Source organism: Delphinapterus leucas, chromosome 21, assembly GCF_059928025.1.
Source record: "Delphinapterus leucas isolate spDelLeu-1000000601 "Yukka" chromosome 21, BTC_Dleu_Yukka2, whole genome shotgun sequence".
Classification (NCBI taxonomy): domain Eukaryota; kingdom Metazoa; phylum Chordata; class Mammalia; order Artiodactyla; family Monodontidae; genus Delphinapterus; species Delphinapterus leucas.
This window is the reverse complement of record NC_143149.1, coordinates 12,100,899-12,116,176: the sequence shown is the minus strand read 5'-3', so window position 1 is coordinate 12,116,176 and position 15,278 is coordinate 12,100,899. Positions and strand designations below refer to the sequence as shown.

At 47.2% G+C, this 15,278-nt stretch overlaps 1 non-coding gene across 1 annotated transcript; it reads right to left on the bottom strand.

Moving 5' to 3' along the window:
- Positions 1-9,440: 9,440 nt before the first annotated feature.
- Positions 9,441-9,513, bottom strand: TRNAR-CCU (transfer RNA arginine (anticodon CCU)). The gene has a single exon. It is a non-coding gene; the product is annotated as a tRNA-Arg (tRNA).
- Between the last annotated feature and the right edge of the window lie 5,765 nt (positions 9,514-15,278).

The following is a 15,278-nucleotide window of genomic DNA, read 5'->3' as shown; positions in this document are numbered from 1 at the left end:
GGAATGGTCACTTAGATGGGATTAACAAAAAGCCAGGTAATTTATATACATGCTGGAACAAGCAAAATTCAACTATTGTGTGAAAATAGTAGAGCCCATTTTCCTGTCGTGCCCAATGAAAGTGCATAAAAACAGAGGCACAGAAATTTTTTAAGCTTACGATTTTGCTTCTAATTTTGCTCTTCTTTCCTCTTTTTCCCCGAAACTTTAGAGGGGTGAAAAGAAGTGGAAACCTGGCACTTTATTTATTTATTTTTTAATATCTTTATTGAAGTATAATTGCTTTACAATGTTGTGTTAGTTTCTGCTGTATAACAAAGTGAATGAGCTATATGTATACAAATATCCCCATATCCCCTCCCTCTTGCATCTCCCTCCCACCCTCCCTATCCCACCCCTCTAAGTGGTCACAAAGCACCGAGCTGATCTCCCTGTGCTATGTGGCTGCTTCCCACTAGCTATCTATTTTACATTTGGTAGTGTATATATGTCCATGCCACTCTCTCACTTCGTCCCAGCTTACCCTTCCCCGTCCCCGTGTCCTCAAGTCCATTCTCTACATCTGTGTCTTTATTCCTGTCCTGCCCCTAGGTTTTTCAGAACCATTTTTTTTAGATTCCATATATATGTGTTAGCATATGGTATTCGTTTTTCTCTTTCTGACTTACTTCACTCTGTAGGACAGACTCTAGGTCCATCCACCTCACTACAAATAACTCAATTTCATTCCTTTTTATGGCTGAGTAATAAATATTCCATTGTATATATGTACCACATCTTCTTTATTCATTCATCTGTCGATGGACCCTTAGGTTGCTTCCATGTCCTAAACCTGGCACTTTAAAAGACTGGAGAAACTTCATGGTTTTTCCTTTCATGAATTCTTTGGCGAGAGAAGGGGGAGGTCGCAAGTAAAAGAATCTAAGATTATGTACCTAGATGATATTTGTACATTTTAATCCAAGAATTTTCTCACTGTTTTTCTTTTTGCCCTGTAGCCTTCCACCCATGGGCTTCACTGCCTTGAAGGGGGTGCAAATAGAGCCTGGATTTCAAAATTAATTGTTAAAGTTATAATAAAAGCATTACAGTCTGAAAGCTGGAGTATTTGTTATTTGCAAAAGCCAGCTGCTTTACTGAAAAGATGCATGTCTTTTTTTTTTTTTTTTCTTTTCTTTCTTAAAAGGTTGACTTTGCATATGAAGATTCGGGGAATAGACCACGGACCACAAAGTTAAGAATGATAGCATATATTCTACTAGGAAAAAAAAAAAAAAAGCCTTCTCACCATATGCAGACAAATTCTCAGACTGGAGGGAGGGAGAATTCAGAGAGAAAAGGTGAGAAGGGAACCTGTGAAAACCAATGAGGGCGGGGCTGAGCGGGGAGGAGGAAGTGTTGGCTCTGCCTGGACCTTTGGGAGAAGACAGCCCACTAGTGCCCATCGTGGGTTGGCCTTTATAAGAGAAGAAATGAACTTAGAGAAGGCCTTTTATAGCTCTAGTAATTAACTATACAACTCCCTCCTCCTCCCCCAACACACACACACACACACACACCCCTTGTCTCTCACAGACCTTAGGGGGATCCAAAAAGTTCCACAAGGAGAGAGAAAGAGAGGAATGCTGAAGTGCCCCCAGCCACCATGGTCCCTACTTACCTGCAGGGTTTGTGCCATTTTGTTTTTACATTAAGCCTTAACATTAATAAATGTTAATAAATGTGTTTGCTGCTGTGAGAATTAAATAGGATTGTGAAGTTACATCTTTCATGGGGGTTAGTGTCTAAAAATCAGCATATAAAATGAAAGTCAGATAAGATATGATAACACTCTACCTTCTTTTCCTGTGGCAAGCAGTAGGCTCAATTTTAGAAAGACCCCTTGGGCATCTACTGATGTGAAGAAGTAAGGAACCATGGGCTTTCTGTACAGGTTCACAAATTCTAGGTTGATTAATTTCAGTTGCAAGTGACAAACAAATTATGATTTTAAATGGCTTCTGCTTAAAAATAAAAAAGAAGGGGAATTTATTGGCTATATTACTGATAATCCAGGGAGTAGACTTTGGGGATCCAGGTACTCAAACAATATAATCAGGAATCCTGTTTCTTTGCATCTCTAGACTTTGCTTTCTCTGCGTTCGCCTCAATCTCAGATAAACTCTTCTTACATAATGGCAAGATGGTTCCCAGCAGCCCATAGCATATACATACTCCATATCTCAGCAACTGCTTTGAAAAGGGAGCTTATCTTTCCTGATAGTTTCTGTCATTGTCCTGAGGTTCTGTTGGGAATCCATTAGTTCTGTTGAGTCACGTATTTATCCCTCAAATAAACAGTGTAGCCAGGGATATGAAATATTCTGATTGTACAGGTCTGAGTCACGCGTCCCCCCTAAGAATAATAAAACATCTGAGCAGGGTCAATATCATGTAAGAGAAATAACAAAATCAGTAAATAAAGAATTTACACTCAAAAAAGTGGGAGTCACAGCCATATGCACAGTAAGATCACCGAATGCCAGAAAAGATTTTAAAGAAAGGATGATAGTAGTGAGTTGCAAATGGCGCAAGATAATTCTCCTGTGGGAAGCCCTCTTATCAGAGGACTTCCTTTCCTCCACATCTTAGCCAACGTGATAAAATCTTTTTATAACAATTATTATATTTCCTTACAGAATATTATATAGATCCTTCCTGATCCCTCTCTGGGATCTCTGCTTTAGGGCACCAGGGAAGAAGTTTCCAGACCTATTCCTGAACCATGGACATGAAAAAAGTATTCATCAGAGTCTAGATGATTTCAATCAGATTAACTGTAGCCTCTTGATTTTCATTTTATAGACTGAGTTTTAGACTTATTACAGTGATATTTATTGAGCACCTACTTTGTGCCAGGCTCCATCTCAGTGCGGGAATGCCACGTGAGTCAAGAGCAACGCTATTCCTGTCGTGAGGGGGGCTGATAACTCAGCCGTTCACAGTGCAATCGGAGGTGCTAGCATGCTCTGCAGTAAAAACGGCCCCACGTTATTCTGGCTTACAGCCTATTAACTTCACCACTTCCTTAGTACAATGAGAATTTTACTGCCAATTTACCTAGCAGGTTAAACGAGTATTTGTGAGGTTCACAGAGGCTGATGGCGAAATTCCTAGATGTGTCTTGTCAGTGCTGGATCTTTTCCTAGTCAACTGTGGTCTCTCAGTAGTGATCAAAAATACTTAGCATTTTCCTCTTTCATGGAAGCCATGGGAACCATGATTCTCACGCAGGAGACCTTTCAGAAGGGTGGGGACTGCTGGGGGGAGAGGGAGGGGAGAGGAGAGGAAGTGGAGGGAGCCAGAGATGGGCAGAGAGATGCCGGATGAGTCCACCGCCATCCTCCACAGTGCGTGGCAGGAGGCTGGAGGGGACGGGAGACGTGCCTCAACCCGCCGTGGCTCCGTGGAGAAAGGCACGCGTGAGGGCGGAAAGTTGCGCGGTCTCCGAGTTCCCGCCACTGCCGGCGCATCAGGCTGCGGTGTAGCTATTTTGTGATCTGGCACTTTCGGGAGTTGACATTTCCCTGCACACGGTGTTACCCGAAACAGAAAGACCTCTTCAGAGAGTTTCTTTTCAGAATGTGTCCGCTGAATATCTGTGACCTCTTTTGGCTCCCCCCGCCTCCCGACGCAGGTGAGACACCTAAGGATGTAACTGAACTGCCCCCCGTGGAGAAGCCAGCAGGGAGCCACGCCGAGCCGGAGCCCAGGAGTGCCTCTGGGTCCTGACCCGACTCAGTTCTCTTCCACTTGAGCAAAAAAGAAAGTCTGCAGGGAGGGCTTCCCAGGAGCAGTCACTTAAACACCACTCTGTTTGAACTGATTTATCTCTCTATGGACTGAAAAAATAGAAACGCACAAATAGATACCCTCTGCTCCCCAGGGCCCATATCCAGACCAGCAGGGCTCCTATGTGGGTAAAACAAAAGAAATGCGTGAATGAGCCACACCCAAAGCAATACTACAGTATTAGCGACAATAATTATGTGGTCCCAAATCCAGCCTCTAGCATCAAGGACAGTCATTACCATCGCGTTGCTGTTCTCCCTGTTGTTTTTTTCCCCCCTTTGCCACCCCAGGTTTTGGGTCTCTTGCCCCAGGTTGGAGATTGTGGGAGATATTTCTTTAGAGACAGAGGACAGAATTTGAAGTCTTTGGAAGGGAGGAGGTGGAAGGTGGCAGAGTGACAAGAGACTTGGGGAAATTCCCCCTGGGCTGGCAATGGAATAGAGATTTGAGTGGATTCTGTGAGTAATAGAGATGCAAGCAACTGCCCCATCACCCCCACCCCAACCCCCTTGAGGAAGAGGAAGGAACTCAGAGTACTTGGCTGTGAGGTCTAGGGGAGGGGAAAAAAACCAAAAACCCTTTTCCCCTACCCTCTTAGATTCAGTGACTCAGGCCTGTGAATTAAGCTGACAGAAGATAGGTTAACAGGAGAAAATGCATACAGCTGAAACACTATTTCCAATTTTACGTGTCCAAGGCTTCACAGAAAAGAAGTAAAAAAAACCCAAAGAAGTGGTTAGATTTGGGGGCTTATATACCATTTTAACAAAGGGAGATAAATTGTGAGGTGACTAGCCAAAAGAAAGGGATTTGGGCTTTGAGGGATAATAAGTTGTGGGAAGGTGAACTAGGAAAGAAATGGAAGATAAGGGTTTTTTTAGTAAGCTTGTTATGCACACTCATGGTGCTGGCCCTCTGTCTCCTGTGATGAAGGTTGCTCTCCTCACCCTGGTACAGGAGAGGGGGGACATTTATGCCACCATCACAAAGGGAAATCTACGCCCTGCTTTTGGGCAGTTAAGAGGAGGGCAGAGGACTCTTCCTGTATTTGTTGATTCTCAACTTCCTTCTGCTCAAAATAGTGTCATATTTTGGGGTGGCATATTCTGAACCCTTCAGAGGAGTCCCTAAGGAGGCCAGACCCTACATTCAGAGGGGTGAATGACGGTCTTTAGGGACCAGGCTGGCTTGGGCACAAAGTGCATCTTGGCAGTGACCCCCTGATGGACAAGGGCTGGAGGCCCAACTTTGGTTTTTTGGACACTACAGATACGCCAGCGGTTCTCATGTGACCCTAGAGATGGGAGGAGACCCAAACATGACTGAGATTGAATTTCTCATCACACAGGCAAGTTGACTTAATATGACTTAGAAACTTCAAAATGTGGCATTTTTAAAATTTTTGCTACTTGTTTTAGAGTAAAATTCATAACCATTAGCTATATATTATCTCATTAAAACTCACAATAATCGTACGAAGTTGGTATTACTGTCATCACCATTTTGCAGAGGACATCAAGCCTTAAAGGGCTAAATAACTCAATTACTCACAGCTATTCAGGTGGTGCTGGGAACCACCTGGAAGGGACTGCCCCCCTCCATCCTACTTTGCATAATAATTGATTATGGACTTTTCAGTTTTGAATTTGGCTAAACCTTTATTTTGAAGTGGTTTCTCCTGAATTCCTTTATGAGAAATTGAATTCATTTCATAGCACTCACTGTATAGATCCACTTGGTCACCCCAGCTAGAAGGCAAGGTGCCTTGGTGGAGAACAGGGACGCTGTTTCCCCTACAGGAGGGCACAGAAAGACACTCAAGTGTCACCCACTACACGCCCCCAAACCCACTTGCTGTTAACCACGCAGGGAAGGGAAATTCTGGCTCAATGTTATTAAAAAACAAAACCTTAAAGAAAAGTCAAAGAAACATCTATAAGAGAGTTCTTTGTAACAGTTTGGTAATCCGAACAGAAAAACCTTTGATAAGATCTCTGGGAGAGCGAAAGTAATTCTCCTCTCTCACTCTCTGAGTACGGATGGCGAAACAAAATGACCGATTCCACCAAGCATCAATGAGGCCCTAATCCTGGAGGAAGGAAGTGGGGTCCGGTTTCCACTGCTGCTATAAAAAAAATCAGGGCTTTGTTTCTCAGGATTGCTTTTCCAGTAGTTGTGACACACGGCGGTTTTCTTTGGCAGGAAAAACGCCTTCGGAAAGGGCTGTTTTAGCCCGAGCCGCGCTGAGCTCGCGGGATGTTCCTCCCTGAGTCCACTGGGTGGTGCTCGAGGAGCCGGGATGGCGGGTCCGAAGTGGGCAACATGCAGAGGTGACTCTGAAGAAGAGTGAGGCCAACCCTCCTCCCAAAGCCATTTTCAGTGTGGACAGTCGCGGTTTTCTCCCTCTTCTATAAAGAAGGAATAAAAGCATATTTAGAAATGATGTTTTTACTTGGAAAATGCTATTTTTATTGGTCTGTAAAAGACCATCGGCGTCAGAGTGTGCAAACGCAACGTCAAGGCCGGTGCCGGACTCCACCCTTCCAGCTCCTGGCCCGCAGCCCCTCCTGTACGGAAAGAGCCGAGTGGGCTCGTGCACGCCCTTCCCCCTTGGTTAGGCCCTCGGGCCCCAGCATCTCCTCGTTGCTCTCCGGCACCGCCGATGGGCTTCCCCTACATTTTGAGTTCTGGTACCACCCCCTTGCACCTCCCCAGGGAGCAGCCAGGCCTTAGCAGTCAACTCTTCCCCTGGTCTGCTCTCTTGAATAAACTTGCTTAGCAATTTCCCTCTTCAAAACCAAACTACGCTAGAAACAAGGGGTCCCTATCGGCCCTCCACTGCCCCTTTAGCTACCTATTGCCCATCGCTTGCTTCCCCTTCTCAACAAGCGGGATGGATTTGGCTGTGAGCACGGCCTCGACTTCCTCCCTCCTATTTACTCAAATCCACCCTGATTTAGTTTATGTTTAGTTTTTGTTTGATGCTGATCACCCCTATCTCCTTCTCCCCTTGGGTCCCCCCTTGGCTCCTGAGACTTACCTCCCTTGGGCTTCCTCCCAGGCTCCGCCCTCCCAGGCCCCACCCCTCCTAGACCTGCCCCCCCAATCCGCCCCCCCTTTCTGGGATCCACTTGCGCGCAGCACTCTGCAGACCTGTGGAAGGGAGTCCACAAAAGGCCCCACTCCAGCAGGGGGTAAAGACTTGGGCCTGCTGGACAAGGTGACGAGTTTTTTTGTTTTTTAATTTATTTTATTTATTTTTGTCTGCGTTGGGTCTTCTTTGCTGCACGCAGGCTTTCTCTAGTTGTGGCGAGCGGGGCCTACTCTTGGTTACGGTGCACAGGCTTCTCATCGCGGTGGCTTCTCTCGTTGCGGAGCACGGGCTCTAGGTGCGCGGGCTTCAGTAGCTGTGGCTCGCGGGCTCAGTAGTTGTGGCTCGCGGGCTTAGTTGCTCCGCGTCATATGGGATCTTCCCGGACCAGGGCTTGAACCCGTGCATTGAATCCCCTGCATTGGCAGGCGGATTCTTAACCACTGCACCACCAGGGAAGCCCAGGTGATGAGTTCTTGATCCGCATTTATTTTTACCGTTAGAAGGACCTTTGCTAAGGATCTTGAGTAATGGATAGGTTCCCAAGCTCAGAGGATACATGTATCCCCTACATGCCGCGGGGCTTGTAAGGGAGAGAGGGTTGGAAAGTGTGTGAAGGGTGTTCAGTGCTGGGCTAGCAGTTGGGACCCCATTTCACAGACCCCTAATCCTCGTGTGAGAGGCTGACCCGGGGGCCACTTGGGGAGGGTCAGCATCCCTCCCTGGGCTCCCCCAAGGAAGGCTGGAACCCTGAAGCTCCAGTTATTTACTGCTGTCTGCAAAACTGATGCGGCAGATCAGGTCTGCAATGTGGACAGGAAAGAGGGCATGGGAGAAGCCTCATCTCGGCTCCACGAGGTATCAGCTGGGGCACGTCGGGGGCTGAGGATCCACTTACAAGATGGCTTTCGCACATAGCTGGAGAGTTGGCGTTGGCTGTTGGTTGAGAGCTTGGGGGCTTGGTTCCTGTCCCCACGGGCCTCTCTACCATCGGCCTGGCCTTTCTCAACCAGTCTGCTGGCTGGTTCCCAAGAGACAAGAAGTGGAAGTTACCGGTTTCTTAAGGCCTGGGCCCCAAACTGACACAGTGATTATCTTGCATCCGCTGTATTCTATTGGTTAAATACTTGCCAGGCTCAAGTTCGAGAGTAGAGGACAGAGACGCCACCTAGTGATAGAAGGAATATCAGAGAACTGGGGGCCACGTTTTCAAACTGCCACACGTAGGATCCTGCCTTTACCCCTCTCTCCTTCTCCATCCTTTTAGGTTAGGACTGGGTGGGGACAGTCAGTAAAGTGAAGCCCAGAAAGTTATGGCATGGATCACACCTTTCTCCACCCCAGACTTAGGGCTGCTTCCCTCAGTGGTGGTCAAGCTTGCAGATGAAAGAAAGGCCGTGGTAATTTAATGTGTCCCTTCCAGGAGGGTGAAAAGGAGGGGAGGGGAGGAAGAAGTTTCAGGGAGCTTCAAGCAAGCTGGGGCTTCCATCTGGGGCAAGAGGAATTATCTGAGTGAAGGGAAGAGAGGCGAACACAACAGCAGAAGCATTTCTCAGTGTTTCCGAGAGGCCTCGCCCGATGGCCTGCTTTCAAAGTACGGAGCAGAGTTCCTGCTGTTGTTGTGGTGGTTATAGGTGGGTTATTGTCATTAGAATGAGTTTAAGCTTCTTTTCCGTGTTCTTTCATGGTGCTTCAAAAGTAATAGAAATTAAGAGTCACGAGGCCCAGCCAGCTCAGGCATTTTCCTTTGAGGCTGGGGACGAGGAAGCCAGGCGTCGTGCCAATGAAGCTGGACACCTGTGCTGCAGGTGATCAGCTGAAGCCGCTAATTAACCTCACAAACGCGGCCAAGCAACTGTGGGGGTGATGACCGTCTCCCTCCAGACCCAGCCCAGTCTTGAGCCCATGACCTTGAGCGACACTGTACCGCCTATGGCTATTCTATAAAGGGGAGAATGATGGCAGGCAGTGGACTGGCTCCCTGCAATCATGAAGGTAACGAAAGACATAAATATACGAAGCACCAAGGCTTGCAGGGTGAGCGTGGCTCAGTGCCGAGAACCGCAGTGGCCTTTTTACACCAAGTAGGCACGTTTTCCTGATATAATTGTCTTCCTTTTGCAAGCATTAATTTCTCTTACGCACACACGCCCTTCTGCCTCTATCTGCACTCCATAAATAGTTGCTATTAATTGCCATGTCTTGCTTTTTATTATATGCTCATCGAGACCAGAAGTTTCACATCCTCTATGCTGCGAAAAGTCCTGGGTGGATTTAATATAATGCCACGCTACTGAGAAGCCCTCAGGAAATAGTATCACTATTTATGAAAGTGGCAACTACTTTAATTGAGATGTGAACAATGAAAAAGGGCTAAATGCCCGTGGCTCTTCACCTCTGTTGCATTGGGAGAGACTGATTTTTTTTTAAGATTTATTTTTTTTAATTTATTTATTTTGGTTGCACCAGGTCTTAGTTGCAGCATGTGGACTTCTCAGTTGCGGCATGTGGGATCTAGTTCCCCAACCAGGGATCGAACCTGGGCCCCCTGCGTTAGGAGCGCAGAGTCTTACCCACTAGACCACCAGGAAAGTCCCGGGAGAGGCTGATTAACACAGGCTTCCAACTAACTCCTTCCCTCTCCGGCATCTAAAACTCGGGTGCATTTAGGTCACTGAGCAGCTGTGTGGGTGGGTGAGAGGCATTCTTGGGCTTAAGCCAGAGAGCCCGGCTATTTGCAGCAGAACTAGATTTTTTTTTTTTTTTTTTTTTTTTTTTTTTTTGCGGTACGTGGGCCTCTCACTGCTGTGGCCTCTCCCGTTGCGGAGCACAGGCTCCGGACGCGCAGGCTCAGCGGCCACAGCTCACGGGCCCAGCCGCTCCGCGGCATGTGGGATCTTCCCGGACCGGGGCACAAACCCGCGTCCCCTGCAACAGCAGGCGGACTCTCAACCACTGCGCCACCAGGGAAGCCCAGAACTAGATTTTAAGATATGGAAAACTTGGTAAATATGCCAAGCAGGAGACAAGGAACCAGGCCAGGTCAGGTCAGGCCCCAAAATGGAGCCTCCAAAGAGGCTGGGAGGTCACGAGGGGGTGTGTGTGCAGCCAACACCAGAGGCTGGAGGTTCCTTTGAGCAAGCGGAGGGCTTGGGGTAGCACTGGGGCCAGTGTGCTGTGTCCCTTCCCCGGCTTCCATTTCTTGAAGCTCCATTTCCAGCTGAACATGTGATCACTATCTTGCTGAGTTCAGGCAAGATAAAATCTGGGAGGGGCTGCCAGGACCCACATTTCCATCATTCTCAGGAAGTCAGAAGCAGGAGTTCTCACTCCTTGCCGTGGGTAAGTTGTGACTGGGTCTCCCAGGATGATCCCTGGGGTATGTTGGGTGTAATACCATGCTCAGTCATTGCTATACAGAAGCTTGAGAAAAAAGCGCAAAGTAGGACTGAAGCTTTATAGAGAATTATGTCACTGTGAGTTTTAAAACAAGCAAAAGAAAGTCATGACTGTCGCAAGCAGTCACACTGCACAGAAATGCAAAGTTGCATTTCTGCTGCTACCTAGGTGACTTGGGTTCATTTGCATATTATACTTTCATTTTGCTCAACTTTCATACATGGGCCAGTAACATTTGCCAATGACTTAGACTCTCCTCAGACCAGGTGAAATGAAATCCAGTTTGTTCTGAAGAAAAAGTGGAGGGAGCGGAGGATTGCGTTTAACTACCAGGTTTACTTAAAACACAATCCCCTCCCGTTCAATTTATTTTCTGCGAGGTCAAATGGCAATTCCTTTTCAATTAGCCGGGAGTGTTACATAACAAAAGCAAGCTGTATTTCTCCTTTTCCTTTCCCAGGTGACCAGGATTTGGATCAGTAGATGTTGGCTGTTCTCTTTCCCAGAGCTGGAGTGACAAGGACCCAAGGCCGGATATCTACAGTGATTTTAATGACTTTGCTAGAGGTCACTTTGGGGGAAAAGTTTCAAAGACAATCCACCAGCAGTGAAAGACAACACTAACGTTCTCTGTGATGCCCTGGGCGCATTAATATGTGAGCGTGTGTAATGTGAGAATTCTTGGGAGGTGATACGTCAAGGCAAGCTTGTCACCACGGTGGAGAGTGAAGGTACCCACCCTACATCCCCGTCCCTCTTCTCTGACCCCTTAAGCCAGTGCCTCCTCTAGCTCTCCTGGGAGTGTCATCTAGGTGAGTGAAATAATAGGAAGATTGCTCACATATTTTTAGAAAAAGGAAAATGCATAATGTCTTTAATTCCGTTTATATTTCTAGTGGGATCACAGGCCATCCTAGACTAAGGTTTTTCTAATGAATTAAATAGACTTGGTTTTGAGTCTTGGCTCTGCAACTTCTTAATTATGAGATCTTGGGAAATTTGTAGAAACTCTCAGATTTTCATTTATAAAATGAGGGTATTCACACCTCCCTCATGGGGCTGGGTGAACGGGACAGGGTGCACAAAAACACCCATCACAGGGTCTCGACACCTAGCAGAGACTCGGGATCGGCAGGGAGGGAGATTCTTCTTTCCCCGCACAGCCTGTCCTGGAGGTGCTGCTGTCACCGGGCAGCACGGGGACATGTGGGAACGAAGGCGACGAGCACCGTGTGCCAACCGTGGGAAGTCCTTCTCAGAAACTAACAGCAAAGAGCTGCAGCGTGGATGGGGACTCTGGAGAGAATGGGTTTTCTGTTGCTTCAGCGATCACAGAACCTGCGGGTCACAGAACCAATGGCAGCGTGGCTGGGCGAGGCAGCCCCGAGTAACAGGCTGATCAGGAGACAGGTCACAGAGCAAATGAAGGAAGTGGGAGGAAGTGTCCTTCAATAACCCATGTGACACAGTGTACCGCGATATTATACCTCATGATCTGCTCCTTTCCCCACGTGTCCCCGCACCCCTGCGTTACATGTGGAGACTGTTTATTCACAGCTGAATTGCCAGTGCTTGGCCCACTGCCTGTCACTTAACTGTAGGTGCTCAGTAATGACTGATGACTGATTAACTGAGAGAATGATACCCCTAGCCTCCTGACGACCCAAATTTGCATTTTCCCTGCCTCTGAGACAACGTGGGCATTTCACAGGGTGCAAAGTTCCCAGCAATCCTCTTAGAATTCACTCAAGGTACTCCTCTGTAGCAACAGAATAAGAGCAGAGGATCCACGGCGAAGCTTTGATGCAACAAAATGGTTTTCTGTGTGCCGTTCACCGTGAAAATCAAGAATGGTTTTCATAAGAAATGAAGAATGACCAAAACACTTACAGAATCTCAAAAAAACATGAACAAAAGCCAGCTTCTCTGTCATCTTAGGCGTGTGGCACATACTTCACCAATGGATGTCCTCATACAAGCCTTTCCTTTTGTCTTTTTAATTAATTAATTAATTAATTTTTGGCTGCGTTGGGTCTTCGCTGCTGCGCACGGGCTTTCTTTAGTTGCTGCAAGCGGGGGTTACTCTTCGTTGCGGTGTGCGGGCTTCTCATTGCATTGGCTTCTCTTGTTGTGGAGCACTGGCTCTAGGCACGTGGGCTTCAGTAGTTGTTGTGGCTCACGGGCTTAGTTGCTCCGCAGCATGTAGGATCTTCCCAGACCAGGACTCGAACCCGTGTCCCCTGCATTGGCAGGCGGATTCTCAACCGCTGCGCCACCAAGGAAGCCCCTCATCCGTATTTTTGATGAGTCTGAGCAAAAAAGAATCAAGGTTCTTTGTTGGTAAACAGGTAACAATTAAACCATGTTCTTAGAACCACGTCTCAAAGAAACTCAGTACGTCCACCAGCAGAATTACAAAATAAAGGTGAAAGGAGGGACTTCCCTGGTGGCACAGTGGTTAACAATCTGCCTGCCGATGCAGGGGACACGAGTTCGAGCCCTGGTCCGGAAAGATCCCACATGCCGCAGAGCAGCTAAGCCCGTGTACCACAACCACTGAGGCCGCGCTCTAGAGCCCGCGAGCCACAACTTTGAGCCCGGGCGCCTAGAGCCCGTGCTCCACAACAAGAGAAGCCACTGCAATGAGAAGCCCGCGCACCGCAACAAAGAGTAGCCCCCGCTCGCCGCAACTGGAGAAAGCCCGCGTGCAGCAACAAAGACCCAACACAGCTAAAAATAAATAAATAAAATAATTAATTAAAAAAAACAAAAACAAAAAAGGGGTGAAACCATAGCGTTATCTGTAAAAAGACGCTACTGGAATACAGGACTATTGCAACCAGTTATCTTTTAAGTGATTGCCCAACTCATTTTAAAATCATTCTTTATGATAGAACATTTATGCCTTAAGGAATAATTAAACAGGCAAGTGCCAATTTTTGAAAAATAAGTTTACCCCAAATAGCTTATTTGTGAGCCCACACCGTGGGTCTCTCACTTGAATGGTGGTCTTCTGTTGTCCACGACAGACAGGCAGCGGCATCTCACAGAAGTGTATATTGGGGGCCTGAGGAGCTTCCCAGGAAGGAACTCAGCCTGGGTTACTGCTGGGGAACTAGTGAATGGACGCAACTCTATCTGCAAAAGCTGGGGAGCTTCCTGGAAAGAGACTCATTCAAGGGGAAGAAGTTGCCCAAGAAGAGGTTCTGAATGGCTTGGGCGGGAGGGTCCAGGGGAGCTGTTCCCCTAACCTGTCCCGGGCCCAGTCTACTTCACACTCGCACGTCTAGAGACAGAGAGAATAAAATGTACGAGTATAAAATGGAATGATCTATTGTAACACACTCCGTAAAATCCTGGGGCTGAAAGAGCAGTGCTTCGAGACTCCCTCCCTCTGGCACTGTTTACTCTCCCATAGGCTGGGAACCATGAGAACTCAGGACATCAGTGACCTCACTGTCAGGGAACAGCTGTACCCTGGGGGTGAGAAGATAAGGCATGGTGCCTGGTGACACAGTGTCAGCCCCAGCAGGAAGTGCTAGAGCAGGTGGGGCACTGGCGGCCTGGAGAAGTACACAGGGGGCACTCCCTGAGCATGCCAGAAAGTTCTTGGGAGGGGCCACAGAGAGGTAGCCTTCTTGTGCTAGCAGGTAGAAGCAAGAGCCCTTGCAAATTGGTGATTACTCTTAATACTACCTCTTCCAAACATTGGTGAGACCTAGGAAAACTTGGGTTCCATCATGCATTTGGTAATCATCTTATATTCTAAAATCATACTATAGACAGTGGTTAGATTTTTAAATACGGAAGAAAATAAGAAGGAGGGAGGGAGGGAGGAAGCCCAATTTCTCCCATTATAAACTATACATTGGCTAAACACTATACATTTGTTATTGAAAAAAGAGTAGAACTCTTTTTGTTTTTAAACCCATAAAATACATTTAAACATACCGAGTGTTAAGCAAACAGATAACTGGCCTCTGGTGCTTTTCCACTGTCAGCTGAACGGTTCACCTTAATCCACGTGCTTACTTAGGGCTCAGAACTCAGCATGTACTTAGGGCTCTGTCCATTACTTAATCCCTGAAATACACTGTTAACATCCTACATGGGGTGGTTGGGACAGGAATGAAGAGTCCCAACACCAGCTGAGGAGGGGCAGGATGGGTAGGCAGGCAGAGAAGAACTAGCATCTATTGGACATCTTTTTTTGGTTTCTTCTCTAACTAAATGTTCATAGGATCTTTTTTTTTTTTTTTTTCAGAAGAAAGCATCGGCATCTTTTTTTTTTTTTTGCGGTACGCGGGCCTCTCACTGTTGTGGCCTCTCCCGTTGCAGAGCACAGGCTCCGGACGCGCAGGCTCAGTGACCATGGCTCACGGGCCCAGCCGCTCCGCGGCATGTGGGATCTTCCCGGACCGGGGCACGAACCCGTGTCCCCTACATCGGCAGGCGGACTCTCAACCACTGCGCCACCAGGGAAGCCCTCTCTGCTGTGTTTTTCTTTCCAATTCTTTGTGGGCTTTTTAGCTCCATCTCCTCAGTGGTCTCCATTCCATCATTTGTCCTCCATTAGTTCTTTTATAGGGTCTATCTTATTTCTGAAATGTTCACTACTAAAGTGTCTTGCAGTTCTTAAAATCCCCAAAGCATTCCTACCTCATAATCCTTCTCCCGTCCTGTTCCATCTTCATGAGGCACCAGGAGCATCTTTCCTGCAAGACCTTGCTTGGAGCTGACGGTGGACCTGAGAACTCCAGAAGCCTGATTAGTTTTCTTTCTACAGAGCCAATCCATTTACCTAGACGACTTCACATTTCAATTCTCAACATCTAAGTATGGCCAGCACTTTTAAAGTAGAAGAATTCTTTGTCAGAAATAGGCTTTGCTTTTTGTCCTAGAGACATTTGCCAGAGGATATCAGTTTTTTAAGGGAAATATAAACAACCATCTAGTA